At 43.7% G+C, this 15,682-nt stretch overlaps 1 pseudogene; it reads left to right on the top strand.

Annotated features, from left to right (window-relative positions):
* The window catches only part of LOC132832969 (zinc-binding protein A33-like), an 84,866-nt pseudogene that overhangs the window by 48,288 nt on the left and 20,896 nt on the right, over positions 1-15,682 (top strand).

Here is a 15,682-nt window from a genome sequence, read left to right as displayed (position 1 = left end):
TTACATTTAGGAGTGTGGTGCACAGAGTCTTATCAATGGAAGCCATGATGTGGAGGTGGCAGTGTTGGCCTGGAGTGGATAAATTTCAAAACCATAGAACACCAGGTCATAGTCCAACAGGTTTAACTAAAAGCTTGTACTGTTGGATTATCACCTGGTGTTGTGTGATTTTTAGCTTTATCAATGGAATACTGGGCCAGGCCATGCGGTTGGGGCACAGTTGCTGTTGCAGTTAGTGGGACAATCATTTACCTCTAAAGGCTGTTCAAACTATTAATCAACAAGCATCTACATCTACCAGCACTGAGGCACAGAAATAAACAAACCCACCATGCAAGTCCAACATTCTTGGAAAATCCCTGTCACAAAGGGCTGATGTATTCACTTTTACTGAATTCATCAAATCCCTCATTCCTTTCAATGTATTAGATTGCTGATCATGTTTGATATATTTGACTTGTTTTCTTTTTGAGTGTTTAATTTTGATGCTATCAAGTGCATTCATTATGCCTTTTGCATTTTTGAATATATTTGATGTAGAAAATGGCAAAGGGTTACTGAAAAAAAGCTCCAAATTATAGTATTTGATGTCAAATGATGACTCATTGTTTTTGAGCACATTTGAATATAATGAATTTTTTTAATCATTCCTGGGACATGGACATTGCTGGCTGGGCTAGCATTTGTTGCCTGTTCATACCACGTTATATTCCAGGATTTTGACCTCGTGACTTGGTGATATATTTCCAAGTCAGGACTTGGAGGGGAACTTGCAGGTAACTGTGTTCCCATGTACCCGATGCCCTTATCATTCCAGATAATACTGTTTGTGGGATTTGAGTGTGTTGTCTATGGAATCTTGCTGAATATCTGCAGTCCATCTTGGAGATAGGACACACTACTGCTGTCGAACATTAGTGGAGGAGGGAGTGAATATTTCTGAATGCAGTATCAATAGAGGCAGGCAGCTTTCTCCTGATTGCTGTCACATTTCTTGTGTCTTGTTGGAGCTGCATCCATCTCGACACGTGAAGAATATTCCATCACATTCCTGACTTGTATTTTTGAAATGCTGTGTGGGCTTCGTGGAGTCAGGAGATAGATTGCTTGCTGCAGGGTTCCTCGGCTCTGACTTGAATTTGTAACTATTGTAATTATATGGCTAGGACCGTTACATTTCTGTTCGGTGGCAACCTGCAGTGTGTTGATGGTAGGGAACTCTGTAACGGTAATGCTATTGAACATCAAAAGGTGGTAGTTAGGTTCTATCATTGCTTATTATTTGTGTGGCATCAGTGTTACTTGCCACTTGTCAGCCTGCCTTGAAGAAGTTTTCCTCCTCTCTCTATCTCTCCACCCTCCAGACACTGTGCATCTATTCCTGATGAAGGGCTTTTGTCCGAAACGTCGATTTTACTGCTCCTCGGATTCTGCCTGAACTGCTGTGCTTTTCCAGCACCACTAATTCAGCCAAAGCCTTGATATTGCCCAGGGGCACGGATGACTTCAGTGTCTGATGAGGGGCGAATGGTGCTGAACTTTATGCAATCATCCGCAGACATCCCAACTTCTGACCTTATGATGGAGGGAAGGTCATTGATAACGCAGCTGAAGATGGTTGTGCCATCTGTCACGGACACTCATTCACAGATTCCTTCTTGTTCATCATTCGGTCATTTTACTGAGTGAATAGCATTAAACCTGTTCGCGTTGGGAATCCTCCCCAAAGGACGGAATCCTGTTGAGGTTTCCTCCCTCCTCTCCCCCGGCTTGGGTGATGGGCAACTATGTCATACTCTTTACAAAATTCAATGGAGCAATTGGGGAGTGAATTCCCAATGTTTATTGTTCCATGACCAGATGTTGGGGACATTGAGGAATTCTTTTCTGCCAACGGTGAGGGATACGGAAATAACTGGAGCTCACGAAAGGATCAATGAAAGCGGAGTGAATGGGGGTGAAAGGGTTTGGGATTGTCCACGATCTGATTGAACGGTGGAAGAGATTAGAGTCGCTGAAGGGCCTGTTGCTGCTCCTGTTAAAGCAAAACCTAGTGTTTGCGAAGGGAAGGTTTCAGATTCCACAATAAAGAGGCGGGGGAGATCTGCCGATGTCGAGACCGACGATGTTCAGACAACGGGAACTTTCAAAGAGAAATTGACTGGCGAGTCATTTCAGATTATACCTTTTAACGATTGTAGTTCGTACATGTTGACTACCCCATTTCCCCAATCCATTGTGGGTGTAGTTTGTTTCTGGGACGGGTTGAGTCGCTGTCCCATCGCTGGTCGCTTGTTATTATACGGTACACGGCTGCCACCTGTTGACAGACTCTTAGTGTTGCAGTAAAAATCATCCACTGCAAAGAATAAAGTTAAAAATCACTCGACACCAGGTTATAGTCCAACAGGTTTAACTGGAAGCACACTAGCTTTCGGAGTGACGCTCCTTCTTCAATCCTGACTGCAAAGAATGTAAGTGAGAAAAGTGAAGGATGGTTAGCCCCACAATGGACTGAATGACCTCCTCTCGTAGCCCAGGCAGCTTCTGTGGAGAGAGATACAGTAACACTTCCGATCACCGCCCGTATTTTCACTTTGAATCCATTTGAAAGAAAAGAGTTGAAGTTTCAGAATAGTGAAGTTCCACTGTGATTTTATTGACCTTTGTTCATTAAATTTTCTGGATGGTTTGGTGAATATCTGCTGGAAACTGTATGATGAAGACAGACTGAGAAGACATGGTATATAACAGCTACAGTTTCGAAACGTCGATTCCCCTGCTCCTTTGATGCTGCCTGACCTGCTGCGCTTTTCCAACAACACATTTTTAAACTCTGATAAACTCCAGCATCTGCAGTCCTCACTTCCTCCCAGCTACAGGTTAGAGGACGGGAAAATAAACTGACTGAAACATTTTAAAATTCCGCATGTGCTTCACAGGGTAGGTACTGGGAGGATGTGTTCTCTGACTGGAGGGTTTATAAATAGTGAGTATGGTCTGTCAAGCTGGAGAATGTAAACCAGAAAGTGAGAGAGGAGGAAGTGAAGCGGGAGGATCATCGGGTGAACCTGAAGCTGTTTTCTGAGATTGAGAAGACGGGTCTTGTTGAGAGCGAACGTTTCAAGTCAGGTGCCGTTTCTTCCAAAGTCTGAGTTAACTTTGAGTTTCTCTCTCTCCACAGACGGTGCCAGACCTGCTGAGATTCTCCAGCAATTTCTGGTTTTGGTTCAGACAGCAGACTCGGAGTTTCCTGCTGTTCAATGAAGCTGCTGGGATCCACAAGGACAAAGAAAGCTAAAGATATGCTTGATCTAGTCTTCCCCCGTTAGAGGTAATACAGGTAACCCCTTTCCTTCTGTGATTGACTCTCCAAACCCGAGGATCGTTTGAAATCTTCTTCGAAATCTTCCAGAGAGAAGGAGCGGCTGTTTTGTAAACAGCAAAGAAAAGGAAAGCAGAAGATTTACGACATTCCCTGTGCCGACTTTCTGGAATCTGGGTTAGTTTTGTTCTCTCTATCGCGGAAAGAGATGCAGCCCAGGTTCACAGGATGGAGCAGTTTTGTTCTGAAGAGAAGCTGGATAGGGTCCGGTTGTGTTCTTTAGAGCAGACAAGGATAAAGGGGACGTGATTGAGGATTATCCGATTAAAAGGGGCACAGAGAGACTGAACAGAGATGAGCTGTTCCCATTAGTCGGAGAGTTGAAGGGTCGTTATCGAGGGCTTCAGTTCGAAGATGAATAGCAGGAGGTTTAAAATATAAACATTTCCATAAATGATCTGGAAGAGGGTATTGTTGGTCTGATCAGTCAGTTTGCAGATGACACGAAGATTGGTGGAGGAGCAGAAAGCATGGGGGCTGTCAAAGAATACAGGAGAATATAGATCGGCTGGAGAGTTGGATGGAGAAGTGGCAGATTGAGTTCAATCCAGGCAAATGTGAGGTGATGCATTTTGGGAAGTCTAATTCTAGAGCGAACTATAGTGTAAACGGAAGAGCCTTGGGAAAAGTTGATGAATAGAAAGATCTGGGAGTTCAGGTCCATTGTACCCTGAAGGTTGCTGCACAGTTGGATAGAGTGGTCAAGAAGTTAAATAGTATGCTTGCCTTCATTGGACGGGGTTATTGAGTGTAAGAGCTGGCAGGTCATGTTAAATTGTACAAGACATTGGATCGGCCGCGTTTAGAACACTATGTACAGTTCTGGTCGCCACATTACCAAAACGATATGGACACTTTGGAGAGGGTGCAGAGAAAGTTTACGAGGATGTTGCCTGGTATGGAAGGTGCTGGTTGTGAAGATAGGTTGAGTAGATTGGGTTGTGTTCATCAGGAAAAAAGGAGATTAAGGAGGGACCTTATTGAGGTCTACAAAATAATGAAGGTTATAGACAGGGTAAATAGAGATAAGCTTTTTCCCAGGGTGAGGGATTTAATAATGAGGGGTCACGCTTTCAAGCTGAGAGGTGAAAAGTTTAAGAGGGCAATACGTGGCAAGTAGTTTACACAGAGGGTAGGAGGTGCCTGGAACGCATTGCCAGCAGAGATAGTAAGGGCAGGCACGGTAGATTCATTTATGGCGCATCTGGACAGATGCATGAGTAGGTGGGGAGCAGAGGGATGCTTGGGAATTGGGCGACAAGTTTAGACAATGGATTTGGATCGGCTCAGGCTTGGACGACCGAAGGGCCTGTCCCTGGGCTGTAAATGTTCTTTGTTCTTTGTTTAGAGGGGATTTCAGGAAAATGTTTTTCCCTCAGTGCGATAGGACTCTGGAATGCTTGGGACGGTAGTTGAGGCAGGAAACCTCATGAGATTTAAAATGTCCTGGAAAAATTCTTGTGCTACCATAATAGTCACAATAATGGATCAATTGCTGAAAAGTGAACGCGTGAAGATAGGTCAGTGCAGGCTCGGTGGGCCAGAGGTTTCAGATCCCACTGTGATGAGGAGCAGGGCAGTTCTCCCAGTATCGATGCGAGAAGAACAATGTTTAGAACACCAAACCTTCCATGCGATATTAACCGACGAAACAGTTTATTTCCAGATTGTGCTTTTCAAGTCCGTACTTTGTATATATTGGCTGCTCTATTTCCCTAATTCACTGAGGCTGGGACGGGTTGAGGTTCCGAACTCTTTTTGTTACACGGTGCACGGCTGCCACCTGCTGACAGCCTCTCAGAACTGCAGGAAGACACTGTTCACTGAAAAGAGCACGCAAAAGAGAACTGCGGATGCTGTACATCAGAAACAAGAAAAGCTCAGCAGGTCTGGCAGCATCTGTGGAGAGAAATCAGATTTAACGTTTCAGGTCCGGTGAACCGTCCTCAGGCCCGCAAAAAGTGAGCAATGCCTTTGATGGTTAATAGCCCGAATGGCCACGGACTCTCTGAGTGAATTGCATGGCTGTATTTTTACTGGAAAGCACGAACAAATTAAACGATTTTGTGCTTTTGGGGGGAGGCTGTGTGTTTTGTTTTCACCGAATTTCAGCACTCGCCCACTGTCATGAGCTTTACACTTGGGTTCTCATTCTTTCCGTGATCGTCAAGTTTAGTTTTCTCAGAGAATATTGAGTCTGAGATGGATTGAGAGTACAGAAGGGAAACTTTCGGCCCATCGAATCAAACCCAGCTCAGTGCAGAACATGCCTTTTATTTTAAAACCTCTCAATCTCGACAGTCCCCTCCCATTCCAGACAGGACTGATGAAGTGCTTTTGCCAGAAACGCTGATTTTCCTGTTCCTTGGATGCTGCCTGACCTGATGTGCTTTTCCAGCACCACTCCAATCCAGGACTCCCTCATCCCACCCGCTGTCAACCTGCTGTCCAACGTACCCTTATCCTGTACACACAGCACCAACCCCCCTCCACTCCCGTACTCAGTGAGCTCCCTGGACTCTTGGTGAAGGAGAATGTGGTTTTAATATTCTCCCCCTTACTTTGAAATCCATGATCTCCATGCTCTCTCTATATTTACCACATCAGCTGCAGTTTAAACCCCTATGGATAATCTGCATTCCTGTAACTCTGTCCAATTGGAGCCCCCTTGATTTGAGTCGCTCACAGGTGGCTCTGTCTTCTGGTTGCCTGGGCCCCAATCTCTGAGTTGAACTCCTTCCCCCTCGCCCCTCGACTTCGCTTTCACCCTTCTCCCTTCAAACATCCCTCTTTGGCCAGGCTGTTGGTCACATGACCTTCCAGCTCCAAACGGGCCTGGCTGCCGGGTTTTGGTTTATAATACAGGGCCGTGCCCTGGGATAGTCTGAGTCAGTTAAAGTTGAGACATAAACGTAAGTGGTTGTTGCCTACAATGTTCGAGGTTTCTTCTGGAGTACTGTAAGCAGTTCCGGTCGCCCTGCCTAATATTATGAAATTAGAGAGGGTTCAGCAGATATTTCCCAGGATGGTGCCAGGAAGGGAGTGTTTGAGTCATTCAAATAAGCTGGGACTTTCTTGACTGGAATGTCGGAAGTTGAGGGGTGGCCTTACCGAGGTTTATAAAATCAAGAAAGCCATGGATAAGATGAATAGCCATTTTCCCCGGAGTGGGGAGTTCAAACCATTTTAAGGTGGGAGGAGAAAGATCTAGAAAAAACGTGAGGGGCAACTTTTTTTACGCACAGAGTCGTTCATGTGTGAAATTAACTGCGAGAGAAAGTGGTGGATGCTGGTACAGTTACAACATTTAAAGACATTTGGCTAACTTCATGAATATGACAAGTTTGGATGGAGATGGACCAAACGCAGGCAAGTGGGACTAGTTTAGTTTGGGAACATGATCGGCCTGGACTAATTGGACAGAATGGTCTGTATACATGCTGTATCGCTGTATGATTCTATAAACCGATGTATGTTCAAAATCCTCATAGCAACCCAATGTGTATCTGATATTTTCATATAACCCAGGGTGAGCATAACACTGTAAAACCTGTAGAGTTTGCATCGTCCGACAATAATTTACATTCAATCATCTGACGCCCATAACCTGTGAGGATTGACATATTTTTGTCATCCTTACCGCTCCTTTGGTCAGTTAGGTGCAGGAACCCCCACGTTAATCCAGTCATAGCTCTGTGTTGTGAATGCCTTTGGGTCCCTGATACAGTGCCGAGAGTGTGGTGCTGGAAAAGCACAGCAAGTCAGGCAGCACCAGAAGAGCAGGACAATCGACATTACGTTTTTTCCTGAAACAGCGTTTCTCCTGCCGCTCGGACATTGCCTGACCTGCTGTGTTTTTCCAGCACCACACTCTCGACTCTGATCTCCAGCATCTGCAGCCCTCACTTTCTCCTCCCTGATACAGTGGGTGTGTGACAGTCGCTATCAACGTAACCGGGGACTCGGGTTAAGTTTCAGTTTTTAATGCCACTCCTCAACCTTCCTTCCGAAATGTATCCATTCCAATCCCCCTGTTCATTCCCATTTGTCCTGTCTCCGCTCATTCCACCACATCTTCCCGTGGGTCTGTTACTGTCAGGCTCACTGTTTCAGTTTGGAATGAGTTCAGATGGAAGTTTGTGGAAAGCGAAAGACACGCTCTTTACTGAACAGCAGTTCAGAGAAATTGTTGGTGAATATTTATTTCCTGGTTCATCCGTTGGTTGTCGGTGGGATAATGCTGGGATAGTGAACACTGAAATCAATTCTTAAACATTGGAGCAAAGACAAATTCATTCCGTTGACGGTCCAATATTTACAGACTGAGTGACAATGTTCTCAGTAGCTGATAGCCCCCTGCCTGTCACAAAGTTTAAAGGCACGTACACAGTGTGGAGAGCAATGATAGATAACTCCAGTAAAGCCTGGTAATATTTCTGCTGATAAATCCTGTTCTGAAAGAACTAAGGGGTCTGGATAAACACAGGAAGGGAGCCCGGATCTCAGGATGTGAACCCGAGTTTCTCCAGGTGATCGGACACCTGAGCAGGATTTTGACCAGTGTGTTAGCGGGAGGACACACAGACATTGGAGAGCGTGTGTGAACAGGCAGCTAACCGGTTCAGTGGATCCAGGCTCCTCAGTCAAGACGAGTGACGGCAGAAAATGCAAGTCTCTTCTGGATAGTGGAGGCCGCGTTGTGTCCTGACAATATATGAATGGTGGCAAATGGAATTTAATGCTGAAAATTATGAAGTGATGCATTGTGAGACAACCAACAAGGCCAGTGATTACATGGTGAACAGTAGAATTTAGGAGGTCCAGAGGATTAGAGGGATCTTGATGTACATCTCCATAGCTCATTGAAGGCAGCAGGGCATTTAGGAGGAGATTAAGATGGCACATGAGATAGTTGTTTCTATTACTCAGGGCACTAAATACAAGAACAAAGAGGTATTGATTTGTCTGTACAGCATGCAGAACTAAACTTTTCACTGCCTGTAGGCACATGTAACAATAATAAATCAATTTAATACTATGATGGTGCTGTATACAACGTTCTTACATGGAACACAAAAATGTTATTACTTTTGTTTAGGAAGAATTCTTTCAGTAGAAAACATTCGATTTTAGCACTGGTACACACCTCTCATATATTAGAGTCGATCTTTCTCTGCACGTTCTCTGTAGCTACAGGATTATATTCTGCATTCTTTTCTATTACCCTGATGTGCTTACGTAAGGTATGATTTGCCTGGACAGCATGCACAACAATACTTTTACAGTGTGTTGGTAGACATGGCAATAATGAATCATATCAAATTGAAGTTTCATATCAACTTAATTGGCAAGAAGTTCATGGATGTTCTGGATTTCTCAAAGTCGATCTCTTACAGAGAACATAGAGATATACAGCAGAGGAACAGGCCTTTCAGCCTTCCAAGCCTGTGCCAATCATCATGCCCGAGCTAATCTAAAAAAAATCCTCTGGCCCTTATTTAGTTTGTGTTTCTCTATTCCCTCCCTATTCATGTTGCTATCCAGATGTGTCACCAACGTGTCTGCTTCCACCACCGCTTATGGTAACTTGTTCCAGGCACCGACACTGTCTGTGTGTAAAAGTTCTTCACTCTTCTCCCTTAAACTTTCCCCTCTCATCTTGAATCTGAGCCCCCTTGTAATTGATATTTTAACTCTGGAAAAATGCCTCTCACTGTATATCCTAGCTATGCCTCTAATAATTGGGCAGACCTCTATTAGCTTTCTCTCAGCCGTCATCTTTCCAGGGAAAGTAATCCTAGTCTTCTTAACATTTTCTCATTTCCAATGTCCTGAGGCCAGGCAACATCTTGGTGCACCTTCTCTGCACACTTTCCAAAGTTTCCACAACCTGCTGGTAGAGTGGTGACCAAAAGTGCACATAATACTCCAAATTCAGCCAAACAAGTGTTTTGGCTGGAATCACTTGTACTGCTGCAGTCGGCAACTGTGTACACCGAGAAGCATTGCCAAAACCAACCGAGGGTAGCCTGACATTATTAAGGAAGTTCCTTTCTTTTGGCCAGACAGAGTTGATAAACTTGGCATTTCACACCAAGTAATTTTCAAGAGAAAGAAAGTGATAATATCAAAAGCATTACACCAAGATATTATGACCATGTTACACCAACAATAATGGGTACTGAACACAGAGAAGGTGAGCACATGAATCTTTAAACTGACCAGGGATGAATGGGGATATCCAACAACTCATGAATACACATGAAGCACACCAAATGATTAACCTCCCTTCCTTTCCCCAGACTCCCTTTCCAGAACATCCTCCTTCCTCCCATTTCTCTGTGTGATCCTCCCCTCCAGCTACCAACTGGATTTATTCTGCCCGTCGGCCGATCAGGTCAGACTCTCTACCTGTATTCATCTGTCACTACCTCACCACTCCCCCTCCACCCTTCTTCCCTACAAACCCTCCCGGTCTTCCCCCACTCTCTTTCTCTGCAGTTCCCCTTACCCCCACCCCGTTCTGAGGAAGTGTTACACCCGAAATGTTGACTTCTCCCACCTTGCTTCTTGTGTCCTTCCAGCCTCTTGGCTGTATGAAAATGATTAAACCGAGCAGTGAAAGGTGATTCTACATCCATACATTGTTATTTCCAGTCTTCAGGAAAAAAATAGCAACAGATCTGCTCTCAGTGTATGGCGAAAATTACATCCTTGTCACATTGCTTTTTTCAATTTCCCATAGTTCAATGGACTGAGTAACAAAATCAGTGCAACCATCACTGAAACACAGACTTCGATTTTCAGCTCTTTCACTGTGCCAGAGCAAATTGTATCTGACAAAAAACACATTTCACTGGCAAAGCTTATCAAAAGGTTTGCTAATTGGGAAGTTACTCATATCATATTGTCATCCCATAATCAACAGTTTAGCACAACCAATGATACATACATCAAATTCATATACTTCAAGTGTCGTCCAACAAAACAGAATTTTCACATTATAATGCCAAATGTTCACCACTAATTTGGAAAGGATCATCATCCCCAACACAATTTAGACTTGGAAGGACCACCATAATTAGGCACCTGACACAGAGAATGGATCAGAAATCCAGTCACAAGTACTTGGATACCAAGAAACGTTTCTAAGATATGCAATCATGTTGTATGAGATCATGATAGATCACAATGCTACATTGTAAAACAACAAAAGCCAACTCCAGAGCAATGTAGGGTGTGCCGACAGTCAGGAATAAAAGATTAAAGGGAATGATTGTGAGATGATGCTCAGTGATAGCAACCAGCATCAAGATGACCAAAAGAAACCATGAATAACACATAACTCTCCAAATGGACATATAATTATCAGATCAGGGCATACTGTCAAAAACATTATATCAAAATTTAAGTTGTTCATCTTGTTAACTTTGTTCATACCTGTCTGTACACGTACAGAATAGAGAATGTTTGGTTATGTACAACATTGTTTATTGATGTTGGGTGTCTTTTTGGAAACTTTTGTGATATGTGTTACGTCTCACATCAGTAGTCTAATACATCTTCAATGACATACTTATATCGTCACTATATCATAATATGTGACTTGAATTTCTCAGTTTCTAACTTACTGAACTCGGTCCTTTTGCAGCATCACATGCCGAGTGAAGCATGGTGCAGTGCATATGAATTGATCACCTTGAGCCCGGGCATGCAAAAGGATTTAATGCTGGTGCAGATACCAAGTACTGGACTAAAAACGAATTGAATTTTTCAGGACGATGTGACCCACATCTCGTGTTATGTAAACAATGCAAGTATCATTGCATGATAATGTAGACCATCACCATTCACATGTCATCTCTCTTCACAGATTCTGCCAGTCCTGCTGAGTTTCACCAGCAATTTCTGTTTTTATTTCAGATCACCACATCTGCAGTACTTTATCAAAGTAGGAATGTTACAGTTCAGTTATTCAGGGCATTTATGTCACCACATAGATGTATAGAAGGCCAACGTGACGAGAGGCGGCAGATGTAACTTTATTTAGAAAAATGTGAGGGCTGCCATTTTTAGAAAGGCAAACCAGGCCAGGACATATACACTTAATAGTAAGGTCCTGGAGGGTGGTGCTGAACAAGGAAACCTTGGATTGCAGGTTCATATTTCCTTGAGGGTGGAGTCACAGGTAGACAGGATAGTGATGGGGCCATTTGGTATGCTTGCCTTTATTGGTCACGACATTGAACACAGGAGTTGGGAGGTCATGTTGTGACCGTGTAGGACATTGATTAGGCCACTTTCGTATTATTGTGTGCAATTCTGGTTTCCCTCCTGTGTGAAAGATATGAAACGTGAGGGGGTTCAGAAGAGATTTACAGGCCTGTTGCTTGATTGAAGAGTTTGAGCTGTATGGAGACACTGGATAGGTTGGGGCTGTTTTCCCTGGAGAGTTTAAGGCTGAGGGATGATCTTATGGGTATATTAAAAAATCATGAAGGTCATGGATAGAATAAATCGACGAGATCGTTTTTTTGGGTTGGGTGGGTCTGGGACCAGAAGTTTAGGGTGAGAGGGAAAAGATTTAAAAGGGACCTAAGGTGCAACTTTTTCACGCAGAGGGTGGTGCATGGTTGGAATGACTTACCCAAGGAAATGGTGGAGATTGGTACAATTACTACATTGAAAAGATACCTGGATGGGTTTATGAATTGAAAGGGTTAGAGGGGTATGGGTCAGGTGATAACAAATGGAACTAGATTTATTTATGTTATCTGGTCAGCATGCACAAGTTGGACTGAAGGGATTGTTGGCGTGCTGTACATCCCAATTAATCTATCTTTTGGCCAAACTAAACTGGGGTTCATTCAATTATCGGACCCTCCTGGTCCCTCCAGTAAACAGCATATTGCACACGTTAGAAACTCCATGGTTTGTTTGTTGGAATTGTTGGGAGTGTCTTTGTTCTCCAAAGACTGTACAGACTCGAACGGCTAAATAGATGGTGCGTGTATTGTTTTCATGAATGAAGTAAATTTTTGAAATTAAAAAAGATCTCCAGGTAGAAACAAGATGAAGATTCATAAAGCAGCTTTTTGTGCATTTAATGAACATCTAGAGCATGCGCCCTCCCTCAGACTCCGTCCTTCCCTCCCTTCTGTCTCACTGTCCCTCCACCAAAAGAAACTCTCCAGGCACGTTCACCCTCCTCGGATGGAGTCAAAACCCTGTCAGCGTCCTAAACCTGTTTCTCCTTCAAAATATTGTTTTTCACTTGTTCCCAGGTCAAAACCTTCAAAAAACATGTTTACTGATTTTTCTTGGGGTAAAAAATGAGGTCTGCAGATGCTGGAGATCACAGCTGAAAATGTGTTGCTGGTTAAAGCACAGCAGGTTCGGCAGCATCCAAGGAACAGGAAGTTCGACGTTTCGGGCACAAGCCCTTCATCAGGAGGTGCTTCTGTGTGGGATGCTGTGATCGTGCTTGTGTGTGGGATACTGATTACTCTTCTCTGATAATTGCAGTAAAATCCATCAGTAAGTGATTGAACTGAATGTGATCACCAGCGCAGTCACATTGAAACTGAAAGCGGTTTGAATCAGGAAGTGCTGAATGTGAACATGGCTTCCAGACAGCAGCTCCTGAGACTGACCGAGGAGACAATTTGTCCCATTTGTCTGGATTTCTTCACCGATCCGGTTACACTGGAATGTGGACACAACTTCTGCCGCTCCTGTATCACCCAGAGTTGGGAAAAGAAGGAGATAAACTCTTGCCCGCAATGTAGAGAGGTGTTTCCGGAAAGAAACCTCAGGGTAAATCGGGCCTTAGCGAATCTGGCCGAGGAGGCTCGAAAATTAAAGCTGGATCCGAAAGAGACGAAGAGTAAACATCACTGTAAGAAACATCAGAGAGAACTGGAGCTGTTTTGTAAAACTGACAGAAAGTTGGTCTGTATGATGTGTGTTACTGCAACGGAACACAGAGAGCACCGCTTCATACAGATTAAAGAAGGAGTTAAAATATACAAGGTAAAGAGGAAATGTTTAAAAGCTGAGAATTGTGTCACAGTTTCAAAGTCTGACAGTTTCATGCTGCGATTTCTCTTCCAATTCCAGACTAAACTGAAATCTTCCTTAGATTCTCTCACAGAGAAGAAATCGGCGGTTCTACAAACGGAACTGACTCAGAAAGGGAAGATTTCCGAAGTGAGGGTGAGGTCTCCCTGTGCTGATTGTCTGGGATCTCGGTTAGTTTTGTTCCCTTTACCGCGGGACATTAATGAGGTTTCACATTTCATTTGGTAGGAACAGGCGAGCAGTCTGCAGACCCACATCACATCCGAGTTCACTAAAATGCACCAGATTCTCACTGAGAAAGAGCAGCGTTTACTCAGAGATCTCCGGGAAGAAGAGGAGAGGATTGTAGAAACAATGGAGAAAAACCTTCGAGAGATTCGGAACAATTTAAAATCCATTGAAGAGAAACTCTCAAAGTTGCATAAACAGATGGAGCAAAACGACGAGCTGATTTTTCTGAAGGTGAGGGAAGATATTGCAGGTTATTTCAGACAGATTTCGGGCATGATGATGACAACTGTAAAAATAATATGGAATGTCGTGTAAAAAAGTGAACTGACCTTGTGACTGTCCAGACGGTTCTGTTGTTGTCACTGAAGAAGGATCAATGCTCCCGAAGCGTTCACTTTGATTTCTTTCCACATATCCTTCCAAACCTGCTGAGATTTTCCAGTAATTTCTGTGCTTTTACTAACCGCTGCCAAACTATCTGCAGATTCTCGGGAATGGATTGTGAATATTTTTATTTGCTTTGTTATTATCTGGGCGTTCCCCAAGTTTAATTATCTCCTGGAACTCCCATTGTAATCCAGTTCCAGTTCCATGTGGAGAGTGTGTGGGCGGGTGTCTGTCTGTCTGTCTCCTCCTGAAATCTGTTACTGCCATCCTCACTGTTTGTGATTCATTTCTTTCAGGAGGCAGCTTGTCGGAAGAGAAGGTAGGATATGCTCTTTACTGAAACTCTGCACAGTTTGCTCAGTAACTCAGGGACGGGTTATTATGGATTTATTTCCTGGTTAATGGTGCCGCTTTAAAGGGTGATTCATCGGATAACAGTAACTCCGGTTATGGTTCACACACACGTTTTTTATGAGAAGAATATTGTTACAGGTTTTAAACAGTATTAGATTTCATGACACTGTTCTGCAGCATTGTAAACAATGACAAGATGCCTCTAAATACAACCTGGTTCCGAGGCTGGAAGTGAGCACTGTCCTGTTTTTTGTGACTGTTTGTGTGACTGTGACCTTCCCCCTGACCCTGTGAGAGACACGCGGCCCATGTTTCCAGGGAATGGCCATTCCTGCCCCTGCATGGCTCCTGACCAGCCCTAGACACTCAGAGTTGAAAGGGGAAATCATTTTTGTTTCAATTTTTACAACACTAACTCGCAACGTAGCCTTTATAAAGGGAACAAGAAATGCAAAATTAAAAAAATCTTTAATTAGAGTAACGAAATGTTCTGAGTACTTTGCATGAGAGTTGGAAAGTATAGAAAAGTGTCACTGAGCTATTAATCCAGGAGATTGCTGTTGGTTTTTGCGGATCTTAAATGAGGAAAGAGGAATAGAAAGATGGAGAGGTTCAGGGAGGGAATTCCAGAGCTGAGGGTCTTGGCAGCTGAAGGCCCAACCTCCAATGCGGGGATGGGTGGTTGGGGGGAAGGGGGAGAGACTAAACTCGGAGATGGTCAGAGGCTGGAAGTAGAGGAGCAGGATTCTCGGAGGTTTGTGTGACCCGTGTATTAAAAAGTTGGATATGAGGGTTTTAGATGTTTCCGATGTTTTGTCTCTGTTCCACAAGCTCTGTTTATAATAGGGCAAGGGGATGGAGGAAACGTGTATTATCTCCTGCGGTGTGTGATGTCTCAGTACCTGACCTGTTATCAGGACATGGGCCTTTCTCTGGATCTGGGTGTTTCCAATCCTTGCCCTTGCATTATCGAATTCTTGTTGGATCAGTTACAAAAATAAGATGAACATTTCACTTTCTGTCCCATTCACTCAAACATGAAAAATGCGGAACGCTTGAATATATAAATGTTTTCATAAATGTTCGAACAAAGCAGAGTTTATGATGTCATCTGTTTAATGTTTACAGGATTAGTGAGGAGGCACAGACACTCTCAGCTGCTGATGGCTCTCTGTCTCTCGGACAGTTCACTGGCCCTTTACAGTACACAGTCTGGAGAGAAATGATACACACTATTAACCCAGG

Source organism: Hemiscyllium ocellatum, chromosome 35 (genome assembly GCF_020745735.1).
Source record: "Hemiscyllium ocellatum isolate sHemOce1 chromosome 35, sHemOce1.pat.X.cur, whole genome shotgun sequence".
NCBI classification, from domain to species: Eukaryota; Metazoa; Chordata; class Chondrichthyes; order Orectolobiformes; family Hemiscylliidae; genus Hemiscyllium; species Hemiscyllium ocellatum.
Note: the sequence above shows the minus strand (reverse complement) of the source record. Positions and strands in the feature narration are given on the sequence as shown.